This window comes from Lolium perenne, chromosome 5 (genome assembly GCF_019359855.2).
Source record: "Lolium perenne isolate Kyuss_39 chromosome 5, Kyuss_2.0, whole genome shotgun sequence".
In the NCBI taxonomy this organism is placed as follows: Eukaryota; Viridiplantae; Streptophyta; class Magnoliopsida; order Poales; family Poaceae; genus Lolium; species Lolium perenne.
The window spans coordinates 23213469-23227973 of record NC_067248.2 but is presented as its reverse complement, the minus strand read 5'-3'; positions in this window follow the sequence as shown (position 1 = coordinate 23227973).

Below are 14505 nucleotides of genomic sequence, written 5' to 3'. Positions count from 1 at the left end.
AAGTGAATCATAAAGCAAAGACTTTTCATGGATAGCACTTCAAGACAAGCATCAATAAGTCTTGCATAAGAGTTAACTCATAAAGCAATAATTCAAAGTAAAGGTATTGAAGCAACACAAAAGAAGATTAAGTTTCAGCGGTTGCTTTCAACTTGTAACATGTATATCTCATTGATATTGTCAACATAGAGTAATATAATAAGTGCAATAAGCAAGTATGTAGGAATCAATGCACAGTTCACACAAGTGTTTGCTTCTTGAGGTGGAGAGAAATAGGTGAACTGACTCAACATTGAAAGTAAAAGAATTGTCCTCCATAGAGGAAAGCATCGATTGCTATATTTGTGCTAGAGCTTTGATTTTGAAAACATGAAACAATTTTGTCAACGGTAGTAATAAAGCATATGTATCATGTAAATTATATCTTACAAGTTGCAAGCCTCATGCATAGTATACTAATAGTGCCCGCACCTTGTCCTAATTAGCTTGGACTACCGGATCATCACAATGCACATGTTTTAACCAAGTGTCACAAAGGGGTACCTCTATGCCGCCTGTACAAAGGTCTAAGGAGAAAGCTCGCATTGGATTTCTCGCTATTGATTATTCTCAACTTAGACATCCATACCGGGACAACATAGAAAACAGATAATGGACTCCTCTTTTATGCATAAGCATGTAACAACAATTAATAATTTTCTCATATGAGATTGAGGATATTGTCCAAAACTGAAACTTCCACCATGGATCATGGCTTTAGTTAGCGGCCCAATGTTCTTCTCTAACAATATGCATGCTTAACCATAAGGTGGTAGATCTCTCTTACTTCAGACAAGACGGACATGCATAGCAACTCACATGAAATTCAACAAAGAGTAGTTGATGGCGTCCCCAGTAAACATGGTTATCGCACAACAAGCAACTTAATAAGAGATAAAGTGCATAATTACATATTCAATACCACAATAGTTTTTAAGCTATTTGTCCCATGAGCTATATATTGCAAAGGTGAATGATGGAATTTTAAAGGTAGCACTCAAGCAATTTACTTTGGAATGGCGGAAAATACCATGTAGTAGGTAGGTATGGTGGACACAAATGGCATAGTGGTTGGCTCAAGTATTTTGGATGCATGAGAAGTATTCCCTCTCGATACAAGGTTTATGCTAGCAAGGCTTATTTGAAACAAACACAAGGATGAACCGGTGCAGCAAAACTCACATAAAAGACATATTGAAAACATTATAAGACTCTACACCGTCTTCCTTGTTGTTCAAACTCAATACTAGAAATTATCTAGACATTAGAGAAACCAAATATGCAAACCAAATTTTAGCATGCGCTATGTATTTCTTCATTAATGGGTGCAAAGCATATGATGCAAGAGCTTAAACATGAGCACAACAATTTCCAAGTGTCACATTACCCAAGACATTATAGCAAATTACTACATGTATCATTTTCCAATTCCAACCATATAACAATTTAACGAAGAAGAAACTTCGCCATGAATACTAAAAGCTAAGAACACATGTGTTCATATGCAACAGCGGAGCGTGTCTCTCTCCCACACAAGCATGATGTAATCCAATTTATTCAAACACAAACAAAAATAAAAGCATACAGACGCTCCAAGCAAAGCACATAAGATGTGACCGAATAAAAATATAGTTTCAAGAGAAGGAACCTGATAATTTGTCGATGAAGAAGGGGATGCCTTGGGCATCCCCAAGCTTAGACGCTTGAGTCTTCTTAGAATATGCAGGGGTGAACCACCGGGGCATCCCCAAGCTTAGAGCTTTCACTCTCCTTGATCATGTTGCATCATACTCCTCTCTTGATCCTTGAAAACTTCCTCCACACCAAACTCGAAACAACTCATTAGAGGGTTAGTGCACAATAAAAATTAACATATTCAGAGGTGACACAATCATTCTTAACACTTCTGAACATTGCATAATGCTACTGGACATTAGTGGACCAAAGAAATTCATCCAACATAGCAAAAGAGGCAATGCGAAATAAAAGGCAGAATCTGTCAAAACAGAACAGTTCGTATTGACGAATTTTAAAATGGCACCAGACTTGCTCAAATGAAAATGCTCAAATTGAATGAAAGTTGCGTACATATCTGAGGATCATGCACGTAAATTGGCTTAATTTTCTGAGCTACCTACAGGGAGGTGGACCCAGATTCGTGACAGCAAAGAAATCTGGAACTGCGCAGTAATCCAAATCTAGTACTTACTTTTCTATCAACGGCTTAACTTGGCACAACAAAACACAAAACTAAGATAAGGAGAGGTTGCTACAGTAGTAAACAACTTCCAAGACACAAATATAAAACAAAGTACTGTAGCAAAATAACACATGGGTTATCTCCCAAGAAGTTCTTTTCTTTATAGCCATTAAGATGGGCTCAGCAGTTTTAATGATGCACTCATAAGAAATAGTAGTTGAAGCGAAAGAGAGCATCAAGAGGCAAATTCAAAACACATTTAAGTCTAACATGCTTCCTATGCAAAGGAATCTTGTAAATAAACAAGTTCATGAAGAGCAAAGTAACAAGCATAGGAAGATAAAACAAGTGTAGCTTCAAAAATTTCAGCACATAGAGAGGTGTTTTAGTAACATGAAAATTTCTACAACCATATTTTCCTCTCTCATAATAACTTTCAGTAGCATCATGAGCAAACTCAACAATATAACTATCACATAAAGCATTCTTATCATGAGTCTCATGCATAAAATTATTACTACTCCCAACATAAGCATAGTCAATTTTATTAGTTGTAGTGGGAGCAAATTCAACAAAGTAGCTATCATTATTATTCTCATCAAGTGTTGGAGGCATAGTATAATCACAACAAAATTTACTCTCCATAGTAGGTGGCACCAAAAGACCACTATCATTATAATCATCATATATGGGAGGCAAAGTATCATCAAAGTAAATTTCCTCCTCAATGCTTGGGGGACTAAAAAGATCATGAAAACCAGCTTCCCCAAGCTTAGAACTTTCTATATCATTATCAACAATGGTGTTCAAAGCGTTCATACTAATATTACTACCAGCATGCAAATAAGATTCCATAGGTTTTTTAATTTTCGCATCAAACAATCCATGTTTTAAATCAGGAAACAGAAATAGAAGCTCATTCTTGTCCATTATGCCAAACTAGTGTAAACAAGAAACAAAAAGTTGCAATTGCAGGATCTAAAGGAAATAGCTTCGAGTACTTACGACAGCGGAAAATAGCTTGGTAGCCGAGGTCCGGAGTGTGAGTACCTTTTACCTTTCCTCCCCGGCAACGGCGCCAGAAAATAGCTTGATGTCTACGTTCCCCCTCCTTTCCTGTAGACAGTGTTGGGCCTCCAAGAGCAGAGGTTTGTAGAACAGCAGCAAGTTTTCCCTTAAGTGGATCACCCAAGGTTTATCGAACTCAGGGAGGAAGAGGTCAAAGATATCCCTCTCATGCAACCCTGCAACCACAAAGCAAGAAGTCTCTTGTGTCCCCAACACACCTAGTAGGTGCACTAGTTCGGCGAAGAGATAGTGAAATACAGGTGGTATGAATATATATGAGCAGTAGCAACGGTGCCAGAAAATAGCTTGCTGGCGTGTAGTTGATGGTGGTAGTATTGCAGCAGTAGTAACACAGTGAAACAGTAAACAAGCAGTAGTAACGCAGCAGTATTTAGGAACAAGGCCTAGGGATTAGACTTTCACTAGTGGACACTCTCAACATTGATCACATAACAGAATAGATAAATGCATACTCTACACTTTTGTTGGATGATGAACGCATTGCGTAGGATTACACGAACCCTCAATGCCGGAGTTAACAAGCTCCACAATTTGTTCATATTTAAGTAACCTTATAGTGTAAGATAGATCAAAAGACTAAACCAAGTACTAACATAGCATGCACACTGTCACCTTCATGCATATGTAGGAGGGATAGATCACATCAATAGTATCATAGCAATAGTTAACTTCATAATCTACAAGAGATCATGATCATAGCATAAACCAAGTACTAACACGGTGCACACACTGTCACCTTTACACACGTGCAGGAGGAATAGAACTACTTTAATAACTTTGCTAGAGTAGCACATAGATAAATTGTGATACAAACTCATATGAATCTCAATCATGTAAAGCAGCTCATGAGATCATTGTATTGAGGTACATAGGAGAGAGATGAACCACATAGCTACCGGTACAGCCCCGAGCCTCGATGGAGAACTACTCCCTCCTCATGGGAGCAGCAGCGGTGATGAAGATGGCGGTGGAGATGGCAGCGGTGTCGATGGAGAAGCCTTCCGGGGGCACTTCCCCGCTCCGGCAGCGTGCCGGAACAGAGACTCCTGTCCCCCAGATCTTGGCCTCGCGATGGCGGCGGCTCTGGAAGGTTTCTGTGGTTTTCGTCAAGCGGTGTCGAAGTTTTAGGTCACGACGGCTTAAATAGGCGAAGATTCGGAGTCGGAGGGGCCACGGGCTGCCCAAACCATAGGGGGGCGCGCCCCCCCCCCCTGGCCGCACCGGGGTGTGGTTTGGTGGCCCTGTCCCCCTTCTCTGGCGGTTCTCGTGTGTTCTGGATGCTTCCGGTGAAAATAGGAACATGGGCGTTGATTTCGTCCGATTCCGAGAATATTTCGTTACTAGGATTTCTGAAACCAAAAACAGCAGAAAACAGCAACTGGCACTTCGGCATCTTGTTAATAGGTTAGTTCCAGAAAATGCACGAATATGACATAAAGTGTGCATAAAACATGTAGATAACATCAATAATGTGGCATGGAACATAAGAAATTATCGATACGTCGGAGACGTATCAGAGGCCATCGTCTTCGTCTTCCTCTCCGTGCTCGACACCGCGGCAGCGCCAGTAGACGACATCCTCGTCGACGATAAGGACGTCCCGGACGCGTGGAAGTTTCCAGAACCCCTCCCTAGGTCTCTCGCGTCCGAGTCTATCCGCAGGAGCGAAAAGATCCTCGCCAGACCACCTTCCAGAGACCGCCACCTCTCGGCCATCATCGTTGTCGTGTCGCAGTCTCCGTGCTCCCCTCGGCCTATAAATAGGGGTGAAAGCACCGCCGAGCACTTCTTGATCTCATCCACTCCTCCAGATCTTATCTATCCCTCTCTAGCTCTCAATTCCATCCGCGCCAGTACGCCGGAGCCGAGGAAGAACACGGCGGTACAGGCCACCCCAGCCTCAGGCGCGTGGTCGAGGAGAAGCGCCTGGCGCCGTAGATCATCTGGGAGGAAGGAATCGTCCTGGATCTTCCTCAAGCCGACGAATTTCGCCGATCCCTTCTGCAGTATATCGCCGGTAATGGCGAATTCATCGTCGATTCCATCTCCAATCGACATCGCCGACCATCTGGGAAGCACCAGGGTGAGCATGCGCATCTCCTGAGCCCTTTAGATCATCCTAGCATGCTCTGTAGCTCCGTTTAGCCACTTCGCTGGAGAGCACCGCCGCAGGACATGGTCGCCGGCGTAGCTCCGGTGATTCCCTCGCCAAACCAACACCACCATCAGCTTCAGTGAGTCGAGGAGAGTCCGAAAACCCTATTCGCGCGTCCCGAGGAACCCTAAATCGGCGTCGCCACCGTGCTCTGGCCGCCGGCCTTTAAACGTCGGTGAGGTCAACGGCCTCAGTCCGCTTTGACCGGTCTTTGCCTGCGTGGCAGTCTACGTGGTCATTGTCCCCACTCGTCAGTCGCAGTGGCTAGGTGCGAACCGGTACATTTAGCATTTTCGTTTTATTTCAAATTCCAGTAAATGTCTGAAACTTTGCAAAATCATAGAAATTTCATTTCAACTCAGAAAAATATAAATAATATATCAAAATGCTCACAAAAATAAACTCTATTCAAATAAAATATAAAACAAAAATGTGTGTCAAAATAAAAATTCACTTATTTTTAACCTTATTAATTATGCCATTTCAATTATTTAAAATACAATTTGAATTCAATAAATTGTTAAGTGTTAAAATTAAATTTTAACTATTCAGTAACTAAGTAAAATGATAGGATTAATCTTATTTACCATATTTGCATTAACTTAATTATTAGTGGTAATTCATAAACCATTTTCTTTAAATAGCAATAAAGCTAGAAAATATTAAAAGCCAATATCATTTTGGTAGATCAACAATTATTTACTTAAACATCTTTAGTTAACAAGTAATTATTTTAAACCCTAATAACAATTATTAAACCCTGATTCTAAATTAAACCTAAATAAGAATTACCTAATTATTAATTCTTGTGGAAAATTAATGAAATGTTAAACCATTACTAATTTTGATTCAAAGTAATTAGTTACCACATTTATATTTCCAATCATTATTTTAGGAGTTATACCATAATTTAGAAACCCTAGTTTTAATTATAAGTTAGAATCTGGATCCCATAATTTAATGTGATCATATCAAAATGTTAAACCCTAAAACCCTAGTTGCTTATCACATGTGATCATTTTAATTTCACCTTACATAGAGAACCATATTATTATGTGACCAATGAATGCATGCTTATGATCCATTAGCAAAAACTGAAGGAGATATGCCCTAGAGGCAATAATAAAGTGGTTATTATTTATATCTTTATGTTTATGATAAATGTTTATATATCATGCTAGAATTGTATTAACCGAAACATTAGTACATGTGTGATATGTAGACAAACAAGAAGTCCCTAGTATGCCTCTTAAACTAGCTTGTTGATTAATGGATGATTAGTTTCATAATCATGAACATTGGATGTTATTAATAACAAGGTTATGTCATTGTGTGAATGATATAATGGACACACCCAATTAAGCGTAGCATAAGATCTCGTCATTAAGTTATTTGCTATAAGCTTTCGATACATAGTTACCTAGTCCTTATGACCATGAGATCATGTAAATCACTTATACCGGAAAGGTACTTTGATTACACCAAACACCACTGCGTAAATGGGTGGCTATAAAGGTGGGATTAAGTATCCGGAAAGTATGAGTTGAGGCATATGGATCAACAGTGGGATTTGTCCATCCCGATGACGGATAGATATACTCTGGGCCCTCTCGGTGGAATGTCGTCTAATGTCTTGCAAGCATATGAATGAGTTCATAAGAGACCACATACCACGGTACGAGTAAAGAGTACTTGTCAGGAGACGAGGTTGAACAAGATATAGAGTGATACCGAAGATCAAACCTCGGACAAGTAAAATATCGCGAGACAAAGGGAATTGGTAATATATGTGAATGGTTCATTCGATCACTAAAGTCATCGTTGAATATGTGGGAACCATTATGGATCTCCAGATCCCGCTATTGGTTATTGGTCGGAGTGAGTACTCAACCATGTCCGCATAGTTCTCGAACCGTAGGGTGACACACTTAAAGTTGGATGTTGAAATGGTAGCACTTGAATTATGGAATGGAGTTCGAATATTTGTTCGGAGTCCCGGATGAGATCCCGGACATCACGAGGAGTTCCGGAATGGTCCGGAGAATAAGATTCATATATAGGATGTCATTTTATGTGAAATAAAATGTCGCGGAAGGTTCTATGGAAGGTTCTAGAAGGTTCTAGAAAAGTCCGGAAGAAACCACCAAGGAAGGTGGAGTCCACAAGGGACTCCACCTCCATGGCCGGCCAGCCCTAGATGGGGTGGAGTCCCAAGTGGACTCCACCATAGGGGGCCGGCCACCCCAAACTGGGGAGGTGGTAATCCCACCTTTGGGTGGGAGTCATAGTTGGTATAGGTTTCAACCCTCCTTTTGAATTTTTTGGTTTCTGGTCTTATTCGAAGACTTGGACACCAACTCTTGGGATCCTCCTATATAATGAGGGGCCAAGGAGGGGCCGGCCACCCCAAGACCATAAGCTGGCCGCCCCATAGAGTGGCCGGCCACCCCCTCCCAAACCCTAGCCAAGCTCCTCCACTCCATATTGCCCGCATTGCTTAGCGAAGCTCCGCCGGACTTCTACACCGCCACCGACACCACGCCGTCGTGCTGTCGGATTCAAGAGGAGCTACTACTTCCGCTGCCCGCTGGAACGGGGAGGTGGACGTCGTCTTCATCAACAACCGAACGATGTGACCGAGTACGGAGGTGCTGCCCGTTCGTGGCGCCGGAACCGATCGTGATCAAGATCTTCTACGCGCTATTGCAAGCGGCAAGTGATCGTCTACCGCAGCAACAAGAGCCTCATCTTGTAGGCTTTGGAATCTCTTCAAGGGTGAGACTCGATACCCCCTCGTTGCTACCGTCTTCTAGATTGCATCTTGGCTTGGATTGCGTGTTCGCCGTAGGAAAATTTTTGTTTTCTATGCAACGTTATCCTACAGTGGTATCAGAGCCGTGTCTATGCATAGATGGTTGCACGAGTAGAACACAATGGTTTGTGGGCGTTGATGCTCTTGTTATCTTTAGTTTGAGTACTTTGCATCTTTATGGCATAGTGGGATGAAGCGGCTCGGACTAACTTTACATGACCGCGTTCATGAGACTTGTTCCTCGTTCGACATGCAACTTGTATTGCATAAGAGGCTTTGCGGGTGTCTGTCTCTCCTACTATAGTAAAGATTCAATTTACTCTTCTATTGAAAACATTAGTATCAACGTTGTGGTTCATGTTCGTAGGTAGATTAGATCTCTCTCGAAAACCCTAAACCACGTAAAATATGCAAACCAAATTAGAGACGTCTAACTTGTTTTTGCAGGGTTTGGTGATGTGATATGGCCATAATGTGATGATGAATATGTATGAGATGATCATTATTGTATTGTGGCAACCGGCAGGAGCCTTATGGTTGTCTTTAATTTTCATGTTGAGTAGTATTTCAAAGTAGTTGTAATAGTTGCTACATGAGGTGAACAACCATGAAGCCGGCGCCATGAACCTTGACGCTACGCCGTCGATGATGGAGATCATGCCCGTTGATGATGGAGATCATGTCCGTGCTTTAGAGATGAAGATCGAAGGCGCAAAGACAAAAGGGCCATATCATATCACATATGAACTGCATGTGATGTTAATCCTTTTATGCATCTTATTTTGCTTAGAACGCGACGGTAGCATTATAAGATGATCCCTCACATTAATATCAAGATAATAAAGTGTTCTCCCCTCGTATGCACCGTTGTAACAGTTCGTCGTTTCGAAGCATCTCGTGATGATCGGATGTGATAGATTCAACGATTCACATACAACGGGTGTAAGCCATGTTGCACACGCAGAATACTTGGGTTTGCTTGACGAGCCTAGCATGTACAGACATGGCCTCGGGACAACGGAAACCGAAAGGTTGAACACGAGTCATATGGATGATATGATCAACATGTTGATGTTCACCATTGAAGCTACATCATCTCACGTGATGATCGGTTTTGGTGTAGTGGATGTGGATCGTGTATCACTTAACAACTATGAGGGATGTTGTATTAAGTGGGAGTTCATTAGTAATTAGATTAGAACATGAACTAATTATCATAAACATAGTCTGAGTAGTATTTTGAATTAATTTTGTAGTATTGGCATCCGTTTACTACTATGCGCTAGTCTTGTAATTGAGATAGAAATACTGTTAAAATCTGATAAGAAACTTTACGGATTGGTACCGTATTGTTAAAGAATCAAGAATTGATTAAGTCCTATTGCAAACTTTTAGTAAACCTCATATTGTTGATTCAAAGAGCTATGGTTTCAATTAGTACCTAAAGTTATCTTGTCTCCGTGAAACTTGAAGTTCAAATCTGTTTGAAAAGTAAGGAGCTGAAAATTTAGTTTTCAGAAATAATCAAGGTATGAGATATAAGTGATATCTAAGACCTTATTGCAAGATGATAGAATATAAATTTGGTGAGACTACATAAACTCATAAGTTTTATGGGAATGTATGAAGGTTGAAGACGCCAGGCGTCACAATCCTCCAACTATTGGGGCACTAATAATATTCGCATATCCATGAAGTTATCGTCCTTAGTATGCACCGTTGCTAAGACTCGTCGTTTCGAAGCATCACGTGATGATCGGGTGTGATAGATTCTACGTGTGCATACAACGGGTGCAAGCCAGATTTGCACATGCAAATACCAAGGTTAAAACTTTATGAGCCTAGCATGTACAGACATGGTCTGAGAAAGTCATCATGATACAATGGATAAAATTATGAGTGAAATTGTTCATCATATTACAAGGTTACTAATAGTGAAATCCGGAACACTTGTCATATGATGATCAACTTCAAAGTAAGAACCTCAAGGTTATTGGTATTTGACTATTGAAGTTGATGTGTTATTCTGAATAATGAGGAAAGATAAAAGAGAAACTGCAAAAGATATTTTGGCAAAAAGATAAGAAAAGACTAGAAAGTCTAGCTCAGGTGTATATAAATGATATACATGTTATGGTTGTATTCCTAGTTAAGTCACACAATGAAATTCTTGGGTATTAGTACTATATTGGTTGGTATGAAGTGTCATACAAAACAATGCAATACAAGAATACAATGGCCTAAGTGACTGACAAGGAATATGATAGGAATGCACGTCAGGAACAAAATAAAGTGTTATTATGTTCGTCATTGGCATTCTATCTAGCCCTTAGAATTTATAATAAAGAGCTTAATAAATTGTTATTTTGCTCTGATCAAATAAAAACAATGAGTTGTTTAAATTATGACATTACTCCATGTACGATGGATAAGTTATTATAAATCTTAATGGTGAAACACACATACATAACACTGACGCTAAAATGCCATAAGGCAAATGATTTGAATTCCACTTATTTGTGGAACCGCCATTTAGGTCATGTTAGAAAGGAACGCATGAAGGAACTCCATGCAAATGGATTTTCGGAGTCATTTGATTTTTGAATCATTTGGCGCTTGCAAATCTTTTCTAAAGAGAATGATTAAAATACCGTTCATAGGCCAAAAGTTGAACGGGCAACTAACTTAGTGAAAAATACATGATGATGTATGTGGTTCACTGGGCATAGTTGTGTGCGGGAGATTCTTCTACTTCATGAAAACTTTCAAACAATGAATTGAGTATATATGTGGATATATTCAATAAGGAAAAATTTGAAACATTTTGAATGGATTCAAATAAATTTCAGCATGAAGTAGAAATCATCGTAATAGAAAAGTCAAGTATCTATGATTGGATCATGGTGGAAATATTTGAATTACGAGTTTTAGCGAACATCTAAGAGAGTTATGAAATTGTTCTACAACTCACGTTTCTTGGAGTATCATAGTGATGATGAAGTATCCGAGAGATGTATCCAAACCTTGTTGGATTAATGATGAGATAAAATATTATGACGCCATTATATTTTTGTGGATTATGCTTTAGTGACTACCGCTTTTACACTTAATAGAGCATCATCATGATCCGTTGAAATGACACCATACGAGTTATGGTATGGGTATGAATCCTAATAGTCTTTTCTTAAAATTTTGGTATGCATAGCATAAGTAAATAAGTTTACAACCAAAATCGGATGAATGTCTTTGTTGGTTATCCCAGAGAATTGATTGGGAATTCTTCCCACTATGTAGACAAAGACAAAAGTGTTTGTCAATGTTTCTTATTTCCAAGAAATTGTTTCTAGTGAAGTTTTTGAGTGGGAGGACAATATAATTTGATAAGGTTTATGAACCTGAGCATAATGATCAGAGTAGCGCAAAGATCGGAATTTGTTTCGGAAGCGGCCACGACGATCATGGCTCCCATGACTACAAAGTGTTTTAGCCATGGAAATCGAAGTACATATTGAACCTTGTAGGTATGGTTTACTTTGTGATCAAATAAATGATTTGTGGACAAAGGATTGATTATGAACAAATGATAAACCAACTACAAACAAAGAAGCTATGATGGGCCCTGACTCCGTTAAAATGGCTATACGCCATGAAATCCAAGATAGATGAATACTTTATGAAAGTAAATGGATCTATGAAATTGATAGACTTGGATGAAATATCCTTGAAGAAAGCTTGACTTGTCGAAAAATTGTTTACGACAAAATTCAAAGAGTTGAATACGATAAGATTAGATCTTCCGTAGCAATGCTTATAGTCTATGTGGATTATTCTAGTAATCACTACATATTTCTTTTATGAGATATGCTAGTAGGATGGCAAAATACACTACTTAACAGAAGTATGTATACAAGATACAACCAAGAGTTTTGCTGGTCCGTGGAATACTAGATAGCTATACAAGCTTCAATTAGATGAAGTAAGTATCACGGAGTTGGAATCTTCACCAGATGAAATAGTCAAAGAGTTGTTGATTTCATCAGAGATGATGAAGAGGCTTGCTTTTGCAAGAAATTAAGTGGGAGCGCTAAGACACATTTATAATACTTTATGTAGGTGACATATAGTTGGTTATAAATGATGTAATTATATACTTGATTAAAAAGTTTCATTGAGAATTAACTTCAATGAAAGGATATGGACTGAAACAAATTTAGTGTCAAGATCTATGAAGATAGATTGAAACACATAAATAAGTTTAAGTCAAAGTACATATGATGGATATTGAAGTAGTTCAATATAGAAATATTAAGAAAATGTTCTTGTCATGTGAAGGTTTAACAAGACTTGAGTGTATCTGACACTCAATGAGTAAAAACACATGAGTGATTATAGATCACGAATAATATGTACACAATCAGATATCATGTGCTATAAAGTGTTATGAGCATATACCAGAATGATTCATATGATGATCATTGGACGACAGTAAGAATATCCTTGAGTACTTTAGAAGAACTAAGGATATATATATATTTTTTTATATGAAGAAATGACAAACAAATCGCTGTAAAGTGTTACACCGATATTGGTTTTGTCACATATAAAATATAATCTCAAATTAGACGAAGTGTTGTTTAAAAGGTAGCACAATGAGCTAGAAGTTGTCTATGCTAGATTTAGAAGAGTTCTAAATATTGTGACGGATTCTACAAAAGAAGGCAGAGTATGTCATTGTTTTGACAATGACAAATGATGTTAAGTCAAGAGGTTCTTTGAGAACTTGGCGTAGTTCCGACAGAGTCAGAACTTTGAAGCTATATTGTGTGTGACAATATAAGTGACATATTTCAGACAGCGGAATTAAGGTTCCACCAGAAGATCAAACATATATAATGCCAACTCATTTGGAAATGAGTGATGCGTTGAGACGCAAATGAATTACAAAATACATACGTTTCTGAGCGTGTCAGATCCGATGACTAAAAACCTCTCCCGTGAGCAATACATGATAAAGCACCAGAAGGCCAAGGTGTTATATCTTTACAAATGTAAACTAGATTATTGACTCTAGTGCAAGTGGGAGACTGAAGGAGATATGCCCTAGAGGCAATAATAAAGTGGTTATTATTTATATCTTTATGTTTATGATAAATGTTTATATATCATGCTAGAATTGTATTAACCGAAACATTAGTACATGTGTGATATGTAGACAAACAAGAAGTCCCTAGTATGCCTCTTAAACTAGCTTGTTGATTAATGGATGATTAGTTTCATAATCATGAACATTGGATGTTATTAATAACAAGGTTATGTCATTGTGTGAATGATATAATGGACACACCCAATTAAGCGTAGCATAAGATCTCGTCATTAAGTTATTTGCTATAAGCTTTCGATACATAGTTACCTAGTCCTTATGACCATGAGATCATGTAAATCACTTATACCGGAAAGGTACTTTGATTACACCAAACACCACTGCGTAAATGGGTGGCTATAAAGGTGGGATTAAGTATCCGGAAAGTATGAGTTGAGGCATATGGATCAACAGTGGGATTTGTCCATCCCGATGACGGATAGATATACTCTGGGCCCTCTCGGTGGAATGTCGTCTATTGTCTTGCAAGCATATGAATGAGTTCATAAGAGACCACATACCACGGTACGAGTAAAGAGTACTTGTCAGGAGACGAGGTTGAACAAGATATAGAGTGATACCGAAGATCAAACCTCGGACAAGTAAAATATCGCGAGACAAAGGGAATTGGTAATATATGTGAATGGTTCATTCGATCACTAAAGTCATCGTTGAATATGTGGGAACCATTATGGATCTCCAGATCCCGCTATTGGTTATTGGTCGGAGTGAGTACTCAACCATGTCCGCATAGTTCTCGAACCGTAGGGTGACACACTTAAAGTTGGATGTTGAAATGGTAGCACTTGAATTATGGAATGGAGTTCGAATATTTGTTCGGAGTCCCGGATGAGATCCCGGACATCACGAGGAGTTCCGGAATGGTCCGGAGAATAAGATTCATATATAGGATGTCATTTTATGTGAAATAAAATGTCGCGGAAGGTTCTATGGAAGGTTCTAGAAGGTTCTAGAAAAGTCCGGAAGAAACCACCAAGGAAGGTGGAGTCCACAAGGGACTCCACCTCCATGGCCGGCCAGCCCTAGATGGGGTGGAGTCCCAAGTGGAC